Consider the following 13644-nt stretch of genomic DNA (forward strand, 5'->3'; position numbering starts at 1 on the left):
TTTTTAGATATACATTTCTTAAAGATTTTTTTAAAAGAAAAACTAAAACTAATATAAAGTAAGAAAAAGAAAGAAATTAAAAAGAAAAAAGTTCAAGAGAAGAAAAAAGTAAAAGAAAAATAGAAAAGAAAGAAAAAGATACGAAGAGTAGCCTCTGATCTTCCTTACAGCAGTTATAAGTACAATTACAGTATAAGTGTACAATTATAAGTTACAACATAGCTCTCTTCTTTCTGTAATCATAAAAACCACAAATCATAATTTCATTTTTTTCTGTTTTCATGCAAAAAGTCTGTAAGTGGTTTTCAGTCAAGAATAAATGCTGTCTTTTTTCTGATCAAGGAAGTCTTTTCTTGTCTTCCCTGGATGTTTTATTATGAGATTTAATAGGAAGAGAATGTGAAACTCACAGAGAAAAACACAGACCTTGCCTCCAATTTTTCAAAAATAATACCAGTATTGCTTTGTTAATCCTGCCCGCTGGGTATATGAGGGAACTAGTGCACACAAAATCCTTTTTCTATAATGTGTTATTTGTGTAGTGTCTGGGTAATTTAAAAGACTGAAAGTTTTCTCTGTTTGATGAACAGCAATAGGAAATTAGCAAACAAGGGAACAAGATTCAGATATGAATATGCTTATATTTAAAAGTGCATGAAGGATGTCAGTGTTCTTAAGACTATTGTTCTTCAGACTATTGTTATGCGGGCAAATGAGAAACCATGGATGTCTCAGGAGGTCCATGCAACGTTGAAGGTGAGAAACACCACTTTTAAATCAGGTGATGTGGCAGCACTTACCACAGAGCTGATTTGAGATGTGCTATAAAAATAGCAAAGCAGGCCTATAGTAAGAAGGTACAGAATTTTTTTCAAGATCCTATAGACCACATCATGAGAAAGGCAGGGCTAGATGAATCAAAAGTTGGAATTAAGATTGCCGGGAGAAACATCAACAACCTAAGATATGCAGATGATACCACTCTAATGGCAGAAAGTGAAGAGGAACTAAAGAGCCTCTTGTTGCGAGTGAAGAAGGAGAGTGCAAAACTTGGGTTGAAACTAAACATTAAGAAAACCAAGATCATGGCATCCGGCCCTCTCAATTCCTGGCAAATAGATGGGGAAGAAATGGAGGTAGTGACAGATTTTATTTTTCTGGGCTCCAAGATCACTGCAGATGGGGACTGTAGCCAAGAAATTAAAAGACGCTTGCTCCTTGGGAGGAAAGCCATGGCAAATCTAGACAGCACACTAAAAAGCAGAGACATCACCCTGTCAACAAAAGTGCATATAGTCAAGGCTATGGTCTTCCCAGTTGCAATGTATGGCAGTGAAAGCTGGACCATAAGAAAGGCTGAGCGCCAAAGAATTGAAGCCTTTGAACTATGGTGCTGGAGAAGACTCCTGCGAGTTCCTTGGACTGCAAGGCGATCAAACCGGTCAGTCCTAGAGGAGATCAACCCTGACTGCTCTTTAGAAGGCCAGATCCTGAAGCTAAAACTCAAATACTTTGGCCACCTAATGAGAAGGAAGGACTCACTGGAGAAGAGCCTAATGCTGGGAAAGATTGAGGGCAATAGAAGAAGGGGACGACAGGGAATGAGGTGGCTGGATGGAGTCACTGAAGCAGTAGGCGTGAGCTTAAATGGACTCCAGAAGATGGTAGAGGACAGGAAGGCCTGGAGGAACATTGTCCATAGGGTCGTGATGGGTCGGACACGACTTTGCAACTAACAACAACAAGACCAGGGGTGTCAAACTCAATTTTATTGAGGGCCGCATCAGCATTGCAGTTGCCCTCAGGAAGCCGAGTGGGTGTGGTCAGGGTGGGCGTAGCCTACTGGGTGGGCGTGGCTGGAGTGCATGTGGCCTACTGGGTGGGCTTGGCCAGCTCTACATCATTTGCATCAAGGGTACCTATGGGGGCCTGGGCAGGAGTGAGACAGATCTGAAGGTCTCTGGCAGAAGGAGATGGGACCAGAGCAAGTGCCAAGGCATGGTCCACTGGAGGAGCCTCACTGTTCCTCTCAGGCCATTGGCGGGGGGGGGACTGGCCAGTGGCACGAAGGTGAAATGCCCAGCCCAGCCCTCAAGCACCCGTGGCACTAAGCCCAGCCCCAATTCCCCAAGGGGGCACCTATCTGCACTTACCTCCTCAAGGCTGCTGCTGCTGTGCTTGCTCTCCTTAGCCAGGTTGCTTATGATGGGTACGAGGGCAAAGTCAAGAGGGAGGCCCACTCCCTCTCCATGTGAGGAGACCTGGCTTTGTATCCAAAGCTTCCTTAGCAATAGGATGGGAGACTCCCCAGGATAGGCCAGGAGGAGGGGGCAAGGGGATGATGAAAGGGCAGCAGCGAAGGACTAAAGCAGGAGTTCCCTCAGACCCTCCCTCTCCTTCCTTCCTTCCTTCCTTCCTTCCTTCCATCCATCCTTCCTTCCTTCCTTCCTTCTTCCTTCCTTCCTTCCTTCCTTCCTTCCTTCCTTCCTTCCTTCCTTCCAGTGGTGGGAAAATATTTGAGATGAGGGAGGGAGAAAAACAAGCAAGAAACGCAGCTGGGGAAGTGTCATCCTTCGTGAGAAATGAAGAAATGCACCATCGCCTGGAAGTGGCTAGCACATGGCCCTCGCCTACTTCACATAACTGGCTTGGTGGGCTCTGGGGGAGGGGATGCCATGAGCAGCATGAGAGTCAATGTTACTTGCACAGTGCTGCCCAGCCCCCAGCCTGCCCGGTTTTGGCAGGCAGCGGGGTGCTCTCCTCACAGTGCTGAGAGGCTGAGCCAGGTGGCATGAATCTGAAGAGAAGTGCAATGCTGCCCAGCCCCTAGCCTGCCTGAAGTAGGCAGGGCCATGTGCTGACCACTTCCAGGCAATGGTGCATTTCTTCATTCCCCACAAAGGGTGATACCTCCCCAGCGCATGCCCAGTGGGCGGGGCCGACACACCAGGGGCTGGTCCCTCGCTGTTTCCAGACAGCCTTGTGGAGCTAAGACTGAATGTGTTTCAGCATAGATGGCCACCACGAAATTGTACATTGGCTCCTGGCCAGCCTGGGCCAGGGCCAAGGCAGCGGGGGCCGTTCCCTCACTGTTTCCAGGATGGGTTCATGGGCCACATGAAACCACTTCGCGGGCCGCATCCGACCTCGGTCCTTGTGTTTGACATATCTGCATTAGGGTCTAATTTGAACGAAATAGGTGGCCCTTTGTAAGTCCCCAACTTAGAATCGAATGTCTGCAAATTTCCAGGATGGGTTCATGGGCCACATGAAACCACTTCGTGGGCCACATCCAGGCCCCGGGCCTTGTGTTTGACATGTCTGCTATAGACCCTAGACGAATGTGGCAATTTGGGTTATTACTCAGAATAAGGCAGCTTCCCTGACATGTAAGGCTGATGTGGATTTTCTAAATAAACTAAATATGTTTTTGGGATGGTTTGAGGCCACGGACAATGTTTCAACGAGGAAGGCTGTTTCCCTTCCTGATGAACATGTGCTCAGGTTTGATATAACTGCTGTTCAGAAGGTCCTGCAGACTGCAGGTCCTGATAATATCCCTAGGCAAGTGTTTAAGGAGTGTGCTGACCAGTTGACCATTGTTCTTATGCAATCTTTTGTTGCATCAGGCCATGGTTCCATCATGTTTTAAGACTACAATTATTGTACCATTGCCCCCCAAATCTATAATCACATGCCTTAATGATTACTGTTACACTCACCTCCACTATGATGAAATGTTTTGAGAGATTGGTAAAGGACTCTATTGTTTGACTCATTAAAAAGGTAAAGGTAAAGTTTCCCCCGCACATGCGTGCTAGTCGATTCTGACTCTAGGGGCTGGTGCTCATTTCCGTTTCAAAGCCGAAGAGCCAGTGCTTGTCCAAGGATGTCTCCGTGGTCATGTGGCCGGCATGACTAGATGCCAAAGGCGCACGGAACGCTGTTACCTTCCCAACCGTAGTGGTCCCTATTTTTCTACTTGCATTTTTATGTGCTTTTAAACTGCTAGGTTGGCAGAAGCTGGGACGCGTAACAGGTGCTCACTCTGTTATGCGGCACTCGGGATTTGACCCGCCAAACTGCCGACCTTCTGATCGACAAGCTCAGCTCATACTAGCTTTGCGCACTTGGAGAAGAATATTCATGTGCGAATGCTGTTTGTTAATTTTAGTTCAGTGTTCAACACAACCATTCTTCAGCATTTAGCAATAATAAATAAAAAAACCTTTTTTGTCAAAGTACAACATGTGTACATTGAGATTAGCTGAGCCTCCCCCCGTGCTCTCTCCCCCCAACACACAGTGACAACAAACCATCCCTCCTACCACACCATGTGAACCAACAACACCACACCAGCCTCCCAAGTCAATTCTGCATAAGATTATGTCCTATTTAAAAGCCTAACAGCCCACGGATAAAAGCTATTTTTCAGCCTGTTGGTACGGCTGGCTATATTCCTATATCTCCTACCGGATGGTAGGAGAGTAAAGAGATACCATCCAGGGTGTGAGTCATCCCTGAGAATCTTCCTCACTCTTCCAAGGCAACGAGCCCTGGCGATGTCATCCAGTGGTGTCAGGGAACAGCCCACAATGTCTTATGCTGTGCTCACTACCCTCTGTAATACTTTCCTGTCCGCGGCTATCAGACCAGCATACCAAACCACAATACCATACGAGAGGACGCTCTCTATAGTAGATCGGTAAAAGAGGGTCATTAGCTGTTGTTCTACCCTGTTCTTCCGCAAGATCCTAAGAAAGTGAAGCCTCTGTTGGGTCTTTCTAGCCACCTGGGTTGTGTTGACTTTCCAGGTCAGATCTTCACAGAGGTAGACTGCCAGAAATTTAAAGGAGGAAACTCTCTCTACACAGTCCTCCCCGATGTAAAGTGGGGCAGGTTCCTCCTTTTTTCTCCGGAAGTCTAACACCATCTCTTTCGTCTTGCCGATGTTTAGGTGCAAGTTGTTGTTACTACACCATATGGATAGTTTTTGTACCTCCGCCCTATATGCTGTCTCATCCCCACCTGTAATAAGACCCACCACAGTTGTATCATCTGCGAACTTGATTATCGCAGTGGATGGGTCAGATGATACACAATCATAAGTGTATAAAGAATACAGGTAGGGGCTAAGCACACAGCCCTGTGGTGTGCTGGTGCAAAGCTTCAGGAGGGTGGACAGAGCAGACCTGACCCTCACTGTTTGTAACCGATCCCTAAGAAAGTCTTGAATCCAATCACAGATGGCGGGGGAGAATTTCAAGTCAGTCAGCTTTTTGATGAGAATGCTCGGCAAAATGGTGTTGAAAGCCGAGCTGTAGTCAACAAAAAGCATCCTGACGTAACTTCCAGGTTTCTCGAGATGACTTGCTACAGAGTGTAAAACAGTAGCTATGGCATCGTCTGTCGACCTATTTCCCCTGTAGGCAAATTGATGTTTATCAAACTCCAGTGGGAGGCATGTCCTAGGATGTTGGAGAACCAATCTTTCGAAGCATTTCATGACTACAGACGTTAATGCAATAGGTCTGTAGTCATTCAGGCACTCAACTGCAGTTTTCTTGGGGACTGGGACAATGGTAGCTGCTTTCAAGCACGATGGTACACATGCCGTTTGCAAGGAGATGTTAAAACCCTTGCTAATTGATCGGCACAATTCCTGACCACTATCCCCAGCACCCCATATGGGCCTGCGGCTTTGCTGGGATTCACAGCCTTCAATATAGCTCTCACTTGGTGTTCACACAGGGTGAGTGGCTGAGAGTTAGAAGGCCGGCCAGCAAAGGCTGCGGGGTCTGGTCTTTTAACCTCGTAGCGGGCGAAGAAGATATTCAGCTCCTCAGCCAACGAGGCATCGGTGTTTGCCATGCTCCTCGTGCTGCCCTTATAGTTGGTTAAGTGCTGCAGTCCCTGCCATATTTGCCTCGGATCGTTGTTCGCTAAATGGTTCTCCACCTTTTGTTTGTATTGTTGTTTTGCCATCCTAATGCCTCTTCTGAGATTTGCCCTGGCCTCTCTGTATCTGTCCCTGTCCCCTGCCTTAAAGGCAGAATCCTGGGCTCTCAGGAGTGTTCGTATCTCTGCAGTCATCCAGGGTTTACAGTTCCTGTAAACTCTAATGCACTTATCCATTGTTACACTATCAGTGCATGTTCTAATATAAGAGAGTACGGCATCTGTATATAAATTTAGATCTTGTTCTTCAAATACACTCCAGTCAGTGGTTTCAAAGCAGTCCTGCAACTGACTGAGAGCACCCACTGGCCAGGTTCTGACCCTTTTTGTGACTGCCTGAGTCCTTTTTCTGAGAGGAACATATTTTGGGCACAACAGGAGTGAAAGATGGTCAGATGTACCCAGGTGGGGAAGAGGGAAAGCTCTGTATGCCTGTTTCAGATTGGAATACACATGGTCCAAAGTGTTCTTCCCTCTGGTGGAAACTTGCACATACTGTACTGTACAAACTTAGGGAGAACTAAGTGCATCAGCACTTAGACTTTACAGCCCTCTCTAAGTGGTTTACAGAGTCAGCATATTGCCCCCAACAATCTGGATCCTCATTTTACTGACCTGGGAAGGATGGAAGGCTGGGTCAAACTGCCAAACTGCTGCCAGCCGGGAGTCAACAGAAATAGCCTGTAGTACTGCGTTCTAACCACTGCACCACTAGGGCTCTGGTAAACAAACTGGGCCTATTAGATTTTAATACTCCTTTATGTAATTGGATACTTGTTTTCCTTATTGATAGGCCCCAGGTTGTGCGAGCTAGAAGAAAAGTTTCCAAATCTATCTTCTTGAGTATGAGTTCCCCACAGGGCTGTGTCTTGAGTTTGTTACTGTTCATCTTGATGACTCATGACTGCTGTGCCAAATCTTCTATGGATCATATTGTGAAGTATGCAGATGACAAGGCAGTGGTGCGTCTTATCCAGGTTGACAATGAAGATGCTTATAGGGAAGACATGAAGGCTCTGGTGGATTGGTGCAATAAAAGTAACCTGCTTCTGACTGTTAATAAAACAAAGATCATTGTAGATTTTAGAAAGAGTTGTCATAACCATACTCTACTCTGTATTGAGGCTACAGCTGTGGAGGTGGTCAACATTATTAAGTATCTGGAGTTGCAGATAACTAACAATCTAACAATCTCTCCACATGTCATCCTTAGTGAAGCATGCAAACCAGCCTCTGCATTTCCTGCAGTCTTTCTATGGAGCCAGTTTCTTGTTCTGGTCTGATTCTAGGCCTGTCACAAACCTTCTTTTCCAAAACTACTTAGGGTGTTCCTACCATGGCTCTATCTTCTGCTTGGAGTTAGTTTCTGCTACCACTACCTATCTTCTAAAGTATTTGTGCGAGGGGGTAGAGCTCCAATAACATATGCTGCCTTTCAAGGAATTAAAAGATCAAAATGCAAAAAGCAATATAATTTCAAAACCACTGAGGGGGAGGCGCTCACGGTTGACAGGCTAAGAAGACTTCATCCCCCATACTGTCTGTCTCTGTTTGGATTTTTGTAGTTTTACATTTTTAATCTGCGTAGTTTTAATATTTTAATTATTATTATTTTTTCTGTTGGTTTTATAACCTCTAAGCCTTCCAGAGATGCCTTATAGGGGAGATGGGCAGCATAAAGATTTAATAAATAAATGAAGGTAGTTGCACCAATTAAAGAGAAGACTCAGAGAAAAATGTCTAGAGATACAGTCATGTTCTACAAGCAACACCCCACACTGCTCTCTGCATTGTTACTGCTTTAACATCAATGGCAGTTTCCATGTGGAAGACCAAGATGGCAAGATACAATTGAAAACGGACATGAAAATCATCCCATTGGACCCAGCTGCTGTGTTTGATTGTGTGTGAAATGGCATTTACTCTATCCAAAAAAAGAAAAGAAAAAAGAGCTCTGTACCTGTGGGAAAAAGCTAGGATGAAGAAGTGGAACTTTTGTACGGTTTTTCAAATGCTTCTCCAGTTAACTCCTTGATTTACAATCGCAATGAAGCCCAAAATTACTGTTGCTAAGCAAGGCAGCTGTTATGAGGGTTTTGCTCCATTCTACAGCCTTTCTTGCACAATTGTCAAATGAATCTGACTTCCCTATTGACTTTGCTTATCAGAAAGTTGTCAAAGGTGATCACATGACCCAAGACACTGCAACCATCATAAATACATTCCAGTTGCCAAGCATCCAAATTTTGATCACATGACCATGGGGATGCTGTAACTGTCATAAGTGTGAAACATACAATTCACTTTTTCAGTGCCATTGTAACATCAAACAGTTGTAAGTCAAGGTGTCAGAATCCATTTATATCATATTCATAAATGTATGTTTAAAACATTATTCCATGGATTCTGCCATCTCCCGAGGAGGAGGGAACGAATGTGTATTGAGCCTGTATTAGGCATTTCAAAGGAAAAGAGAAGCCTTTTGAACTGGGGGAACAAAAGGGGGGTTAGGGTAGGAGCATCTGGCTTGTGTCACGGAAGAGCAATAAACATAAAAGGTCCTAAGTTCCTTTTTCCCACAAGAGGAATGATATGAGGTAAATGATGGGGGACTGACCAAATGGGGTTAAGGGGGGGTTGAACCGGGAACTCTTTATAAGGGTTTAGTTTGCAGAACAATATTAAGTGAATTGGGGTGAGTCCTGACATTTCATTTGATCTTAATTTTCCCAAAGTAAAGGTTTAGTTCTTTTGTTCCTTTCTACTTACAGCTATTAATCATTAACCCATACAAAGAAGATATATGCAATTATAAAAGTCAAGCATAGTTGCAAGCATGATACCTTTCTTTGTTCTGTTCCACTCATCCCTTCTAACAGTTCTTACTAATAGAAAGACTGGTGCTAACATTAACCTTAAAAACAAGATGCACAAGGGCTTTGTGTCCAAAGGATTCTTCTATGGTCCCAATTTCAACTCCAATTAATGTAAACATGTAATCATGCTAATAACATGATCACATTATTATTTATTATCCCTAAATGTACAAACAAAACTCTTTAAGATATGTAGAGTAATTTTGACTGACTTTGCTCTGTATTAAGGCTTCGCTTTCTGCCTTCCTTTCTGAAGGAACAGGGGTTCTTTGCTCACCCATGTACATTACAATACTTTTCAAAACTTAACCACTTAGCTTTTTTTTTCGTTCTATTCTTCACGTGTCCTTTCTTTCACGCTTCTCAAGCGGTTGTCCTTAAACCCTATTTCATCACCATGAAAAGCAATCTCCCATTCTGCCACTAAATCTAATACTCAGCCATCTCACTTTCGTTTGAGCGTGCAACCTACTAACAACCCCTCTTTCTTTTAAGTATGGAAGAGTGCTTCCAGATTGAACTGGGATAATGTTATGTATGGGGATAATAAAAATACAAGTAGCAGTTCATTGTGACCATCAGGTGGTGCTGTGCTGTAACAAGATTGGCTGGTAAGCACTCGGCGGGAAAACCCAAATAAGGGATTGGCTGCCAGTGCACCTGGCCAGGTATATAAGGGGTACAGGTAACCCCTTTGTTCACTTCAGTACTACCACCAATAAAGAGCTGCCATGTTGAATCCTTTGTCTGTTGTCGACCATGCGGCCAAGAACCCACTACACAATAGATAGCATCTTTTCCAGACCTGCTGGAATAGTGCCCAACTTGGGACATGCCCCGAGGGCCACAAGGTTCAATGAACTGTGCTACACACATTCAGAATCATTGGAAATGAGATGGGTGGCAAATAAATTTCTTAAATAGATAAATAAATGAAAAACAAATTCAAAATCTTGCAGCCATGAAATCTATCCTTGAGTTCCTTTGTCACCCTTCCCCCCCATGACCTTTCCTTCAATGATATTCTGCTCATAGCTCCCTTAATGTTGGCTAAAGCAACCATAACTTAGATACCAAAGGAGGAAGTTTTTTATGTCTAGAGCAGGGATTCCCCAACCTCTGGGCTGTTTGCAACCAGGCCATGGAAATGAGTGAGCATGTGGGCAGGCAGGTGCATACACGCTCCATTTGTGTGAGAGCTGGGTGCATGTGCATGCCACTCACACAAATGGAGCTGCGTACACAGACTTACCAGCCACTCGTGCAGAACCATCCCTTCCCTTCCACCAGTCTGCAAAGCTGGAAAGGTTGGGGAACTCTGGTCTAGAGTGATCATCCCCCCCCCCCATCTGCCACAATGAGCACAACTAGTGGCAAGGAAATTATGTCATGGCACACTACTCACTGAGCAGGTTATAGTCTTCAATCTCCTTCTCTTTCTCAACCCTTCCCCCATATACAGTACCTCCCAGTTGTTTAATCTGCTTTTGGGTGAGCAATTCAGGAAATAGATGTATAGTTTAGGCATCAGCAAGGGAAGCTTATACATTAGTGAGGATTAGCTTCATTATTTAGGGTCTAACAGGTATTGGGTATCTATTTAAGGCAACTGCAGGAAAATAGTATCTAACTGAAATCAAAGTGGGGAGTTTGTTATTTCACAGCTTGTACAAAGCAAAGAAGCAGCCTGCCACTTTGGGAGGCAACTAGGAAGAGCTAACTTGTTCAACCAGTCTTTCTTCTGCTGCTTATTAAAATGTGGGTCAATCATTTTTCATTTCTTGTGCAAACAATTGACACTACATGAGCTATATCTTTGGCATAGTGAAGTCTGGAGAAGCAATTCTTGACTACATATTTTTTTTACTATGGCTACAGAAAGTGTTCAAAAGTGTTCATGCTGGCTGGGGAATTCTGGGAGTTGAAGTCCACAAGTCTTAAAGTGGCCAAGTTTGAGGACTCCTGCTTTAAACGATTAAAGCAACTACATTCCTTCGAAGGTTGCTTTGAAGACCCTATCTCAGGGGTGTCAAACTGCAGGACCGCATGCCAGTTGCATCATACAGAAGCCACACACACCCCAGCTCCGGCAATGTGAAAAAAGTCATGATATGTCATGACAAGTCACATAACCCAGCGAGTTTGACACCTGTGCCCTATTTGATTCAAGTTGCCTGTAACCATGGTATGCACAGTAAACATTTCCACTTCTTCCTAATGTTTAGGAAAACCGCAATTTCCACATTATAAAAATAGCTGCTTTTGTTTATTATATTTGTGACCTACATAGATGCTTTTAATTGACTCTTCATAAATATGTTTCATTTTATTTCTAGTTCATTCATTAACTCAGATTCCATCCTTATATTTTCTACGGCTAGTTTCAGCATTTTAAAGCTTTGATCCACAGAGAATTGTTCATTATTACTTTGATAACATGTATAACTGCCACTTCATATTTTCAAACATCCTCTTATAATACCAGTGGCTTTATTCTTTTATTTCATGTGCATTAAATATAATTGCAGTGAAATTAATTGAATACAACAAGGCTTTTCCCATTAACTGGTCTGGATAAACCTGCAATAAAATCTGTTGCCAAAAGAAAAAGTCTAAGTTCCTTAAAATAAAATAAAACAAAACATTATAGTTGGGAGAACACAGACAGCTGTATTATTATTCTCATCAGGATATGATTTCCATATTTTATTTTTAATATTTAGTTTTGAGTTTACCTCCTCAGGTTTCTCAGATACCTGTTTAAAATTAACAGATAAGAGGTATTGTCCATTTTAGCTTAAATGTCTAGGCCCGTGGGCCGGATGCGTCATGTGGAACCCGCGCCCACCCCATTGCTGGCAATGGCAAAACCATCCCGATACATTGTGTGATGTCACATGACATTGCAAGTTTGACATGTCTGGACTCTAGATGACCTCGTCATAAAGCTCAGGTAGCAGTTTAAACATATGAGGGAAAGATGTAGCTCTGAAGCACTTAAATAGCCAGCAGATTTAACAGAAGCCTCCCAGCTCTGTCTGAATTCTCCACTCTGTGTAGAACAGACCTGGGTGGTTGGGCCCGTACCGTGATGTCTGTAGTTCCCACCTTGAAGGGTATTGTGCCTTCTTCTTAAGGTAATTGCTGGACCCAATGATCTTGGACAATTCCCATTTAATCTCCAATCTTTTTTTTTTGGCAGGGGGAGTTATGAGGGTGGTGGGTAGGCTTCACCCCCAGAGGAAGCTAATGGAAAGACATTATCTGGATCCATTTCAGTGAGGTTTGAAGCCATGATTCTCTATGATGACAAAACTGATTGTCCTTAATGTGGTGAGCCAGGATGGGGTGTGGTCTCAGTCCGGGTGCTGTTTCATTTTAATACAATGATGTCATATCCCTTTGGACCAGCTTTGGAGGTTAGTAGAGAGAAATTTGAAGATTTGCAGAGTTGTTAAAAATTACTCAGCTCACATTTGCTGAACTTTATTAGGAAAGATAAACATAACAAATTTAGGACTAGATCTGTCCAGAATAGTTATTTTTTTTTGTTTTTCTCCAATTGTGTCTGATTCTCAGAGACTGCTTGGACAAATCCCCACAGTTTTCTGGCAAGATTTTTCAGAAGTGGTTTGCCATTATCTCCTTCTTAAAGCTGAGAAAACATGACTAGCCCAAGGTCACCCATTAACCATTATATCAAATTTGCTCCCAAGTGGACCGCACCTATCTATAAAGAGTGTTTCACACTTGGAAGTGGGCCAGCCGCACCCAACACTATTGCCTTATGTCCCTAATAAACTTTTGAACTCTGAATTATAGCCTCTGGTTTTTGACCTGAACAAGAAATGAACCAAAGGGAAGAATTCCTGCAAGAGAGGGGGAAAGGATTTTTTTTCCCTTCTAATTTTTTGCTCCCCGCAGCACCTTTGTAACTGGGTGAAGCTGGTCATGTCATGGACAAGGGGTTGTATATTTCAACTTTTGCAAGAAAGGGGCCTATGTTACTTTCCAATCATTTGCTGTATTGGGAATCTCAGGGCATTTTAATATTTTAATAATATGAGTGTCAAGGAAGGAGGAGAGGAAAGGCAGACAGAAAGTTTTGTTAGCACAAACCTTCAGTCAGGGAGAGATGGATCAATCCTCCGTACTGATCAGACAAAGAAGAATATATAGACAATTTGAAATGGGGTGGTAAGGAGGGCACAATATCTGATTAACTTACTCGATATCTGTGGGGAAAAAATAGAGCGAAAATATGTACTTGGGCCCATGTGTGTATGCAATAATCCAGTGGTGGGATTCAAATATGTGAACAACTGGTTCTCTGTATGGATGCCGCTTCCGGAAGTCCATTCTGGGCCTGGGCAACAAAAAATTAGCTACTGATTCTGCTGAAGTGATGCGAACTGGGTTTGTTGTCACTGTGAGTTGGGGGTGGGGGCACGAAGGGAGGATCAGCCAATCTCAATGTATACATGGTTGTACTTTGACAATAAAGGTTCATTTCATTTCATTTCAATCTCACCACTGAAACAACCCGTTCGGTGTCATAAAGACTAGTTTTTCAATCATATTTTCCCAATTTTTATTTTCAAAACCATATGCTAGCGATACTATAGAATTGATGACAAAGTGCTTTTCATATATCACCATAGACATATTAGACAAGTCATGTGATCCACAGACAACACTGATCATATATTTGAAGGGGATAGATGGAAGCTGATTTCTGGAATCAGGAAATAAATAATGCAAATCCAAGGTGCTGAATCTTTTAATGGATGCAGGAAAGGAAGAAGCAGGC

The 13644-nt window shown here is 43.4% G+C and overlaps 1 protein-coding gene across 1 annotated transcript in view; it reads left to right on the plus strand.

The window, feature by feature from the left end:
- LOC308668787 (uncharacterized protein) overlaps window positions 1-13644 on the plus strand; it is a 497063-nt gene that overhangs the window by 329417 nt on the left and 154002 nt on the right. The gene's annotated exons all lie outside the window — the stretch shown is intronic.

The sequence above is a fragment of the Vipera berus genome (assembly GCF_964194415.1).
Source record: "Vipera berus genome assembly, chromosome: 1".
Taxonomy (NCBI): domain Eukaryota; kingdom Metazoa; phylum Chordata; class Lepidosauria; order Squamata; family Viperidae; genus Vipera; species Vipera berus.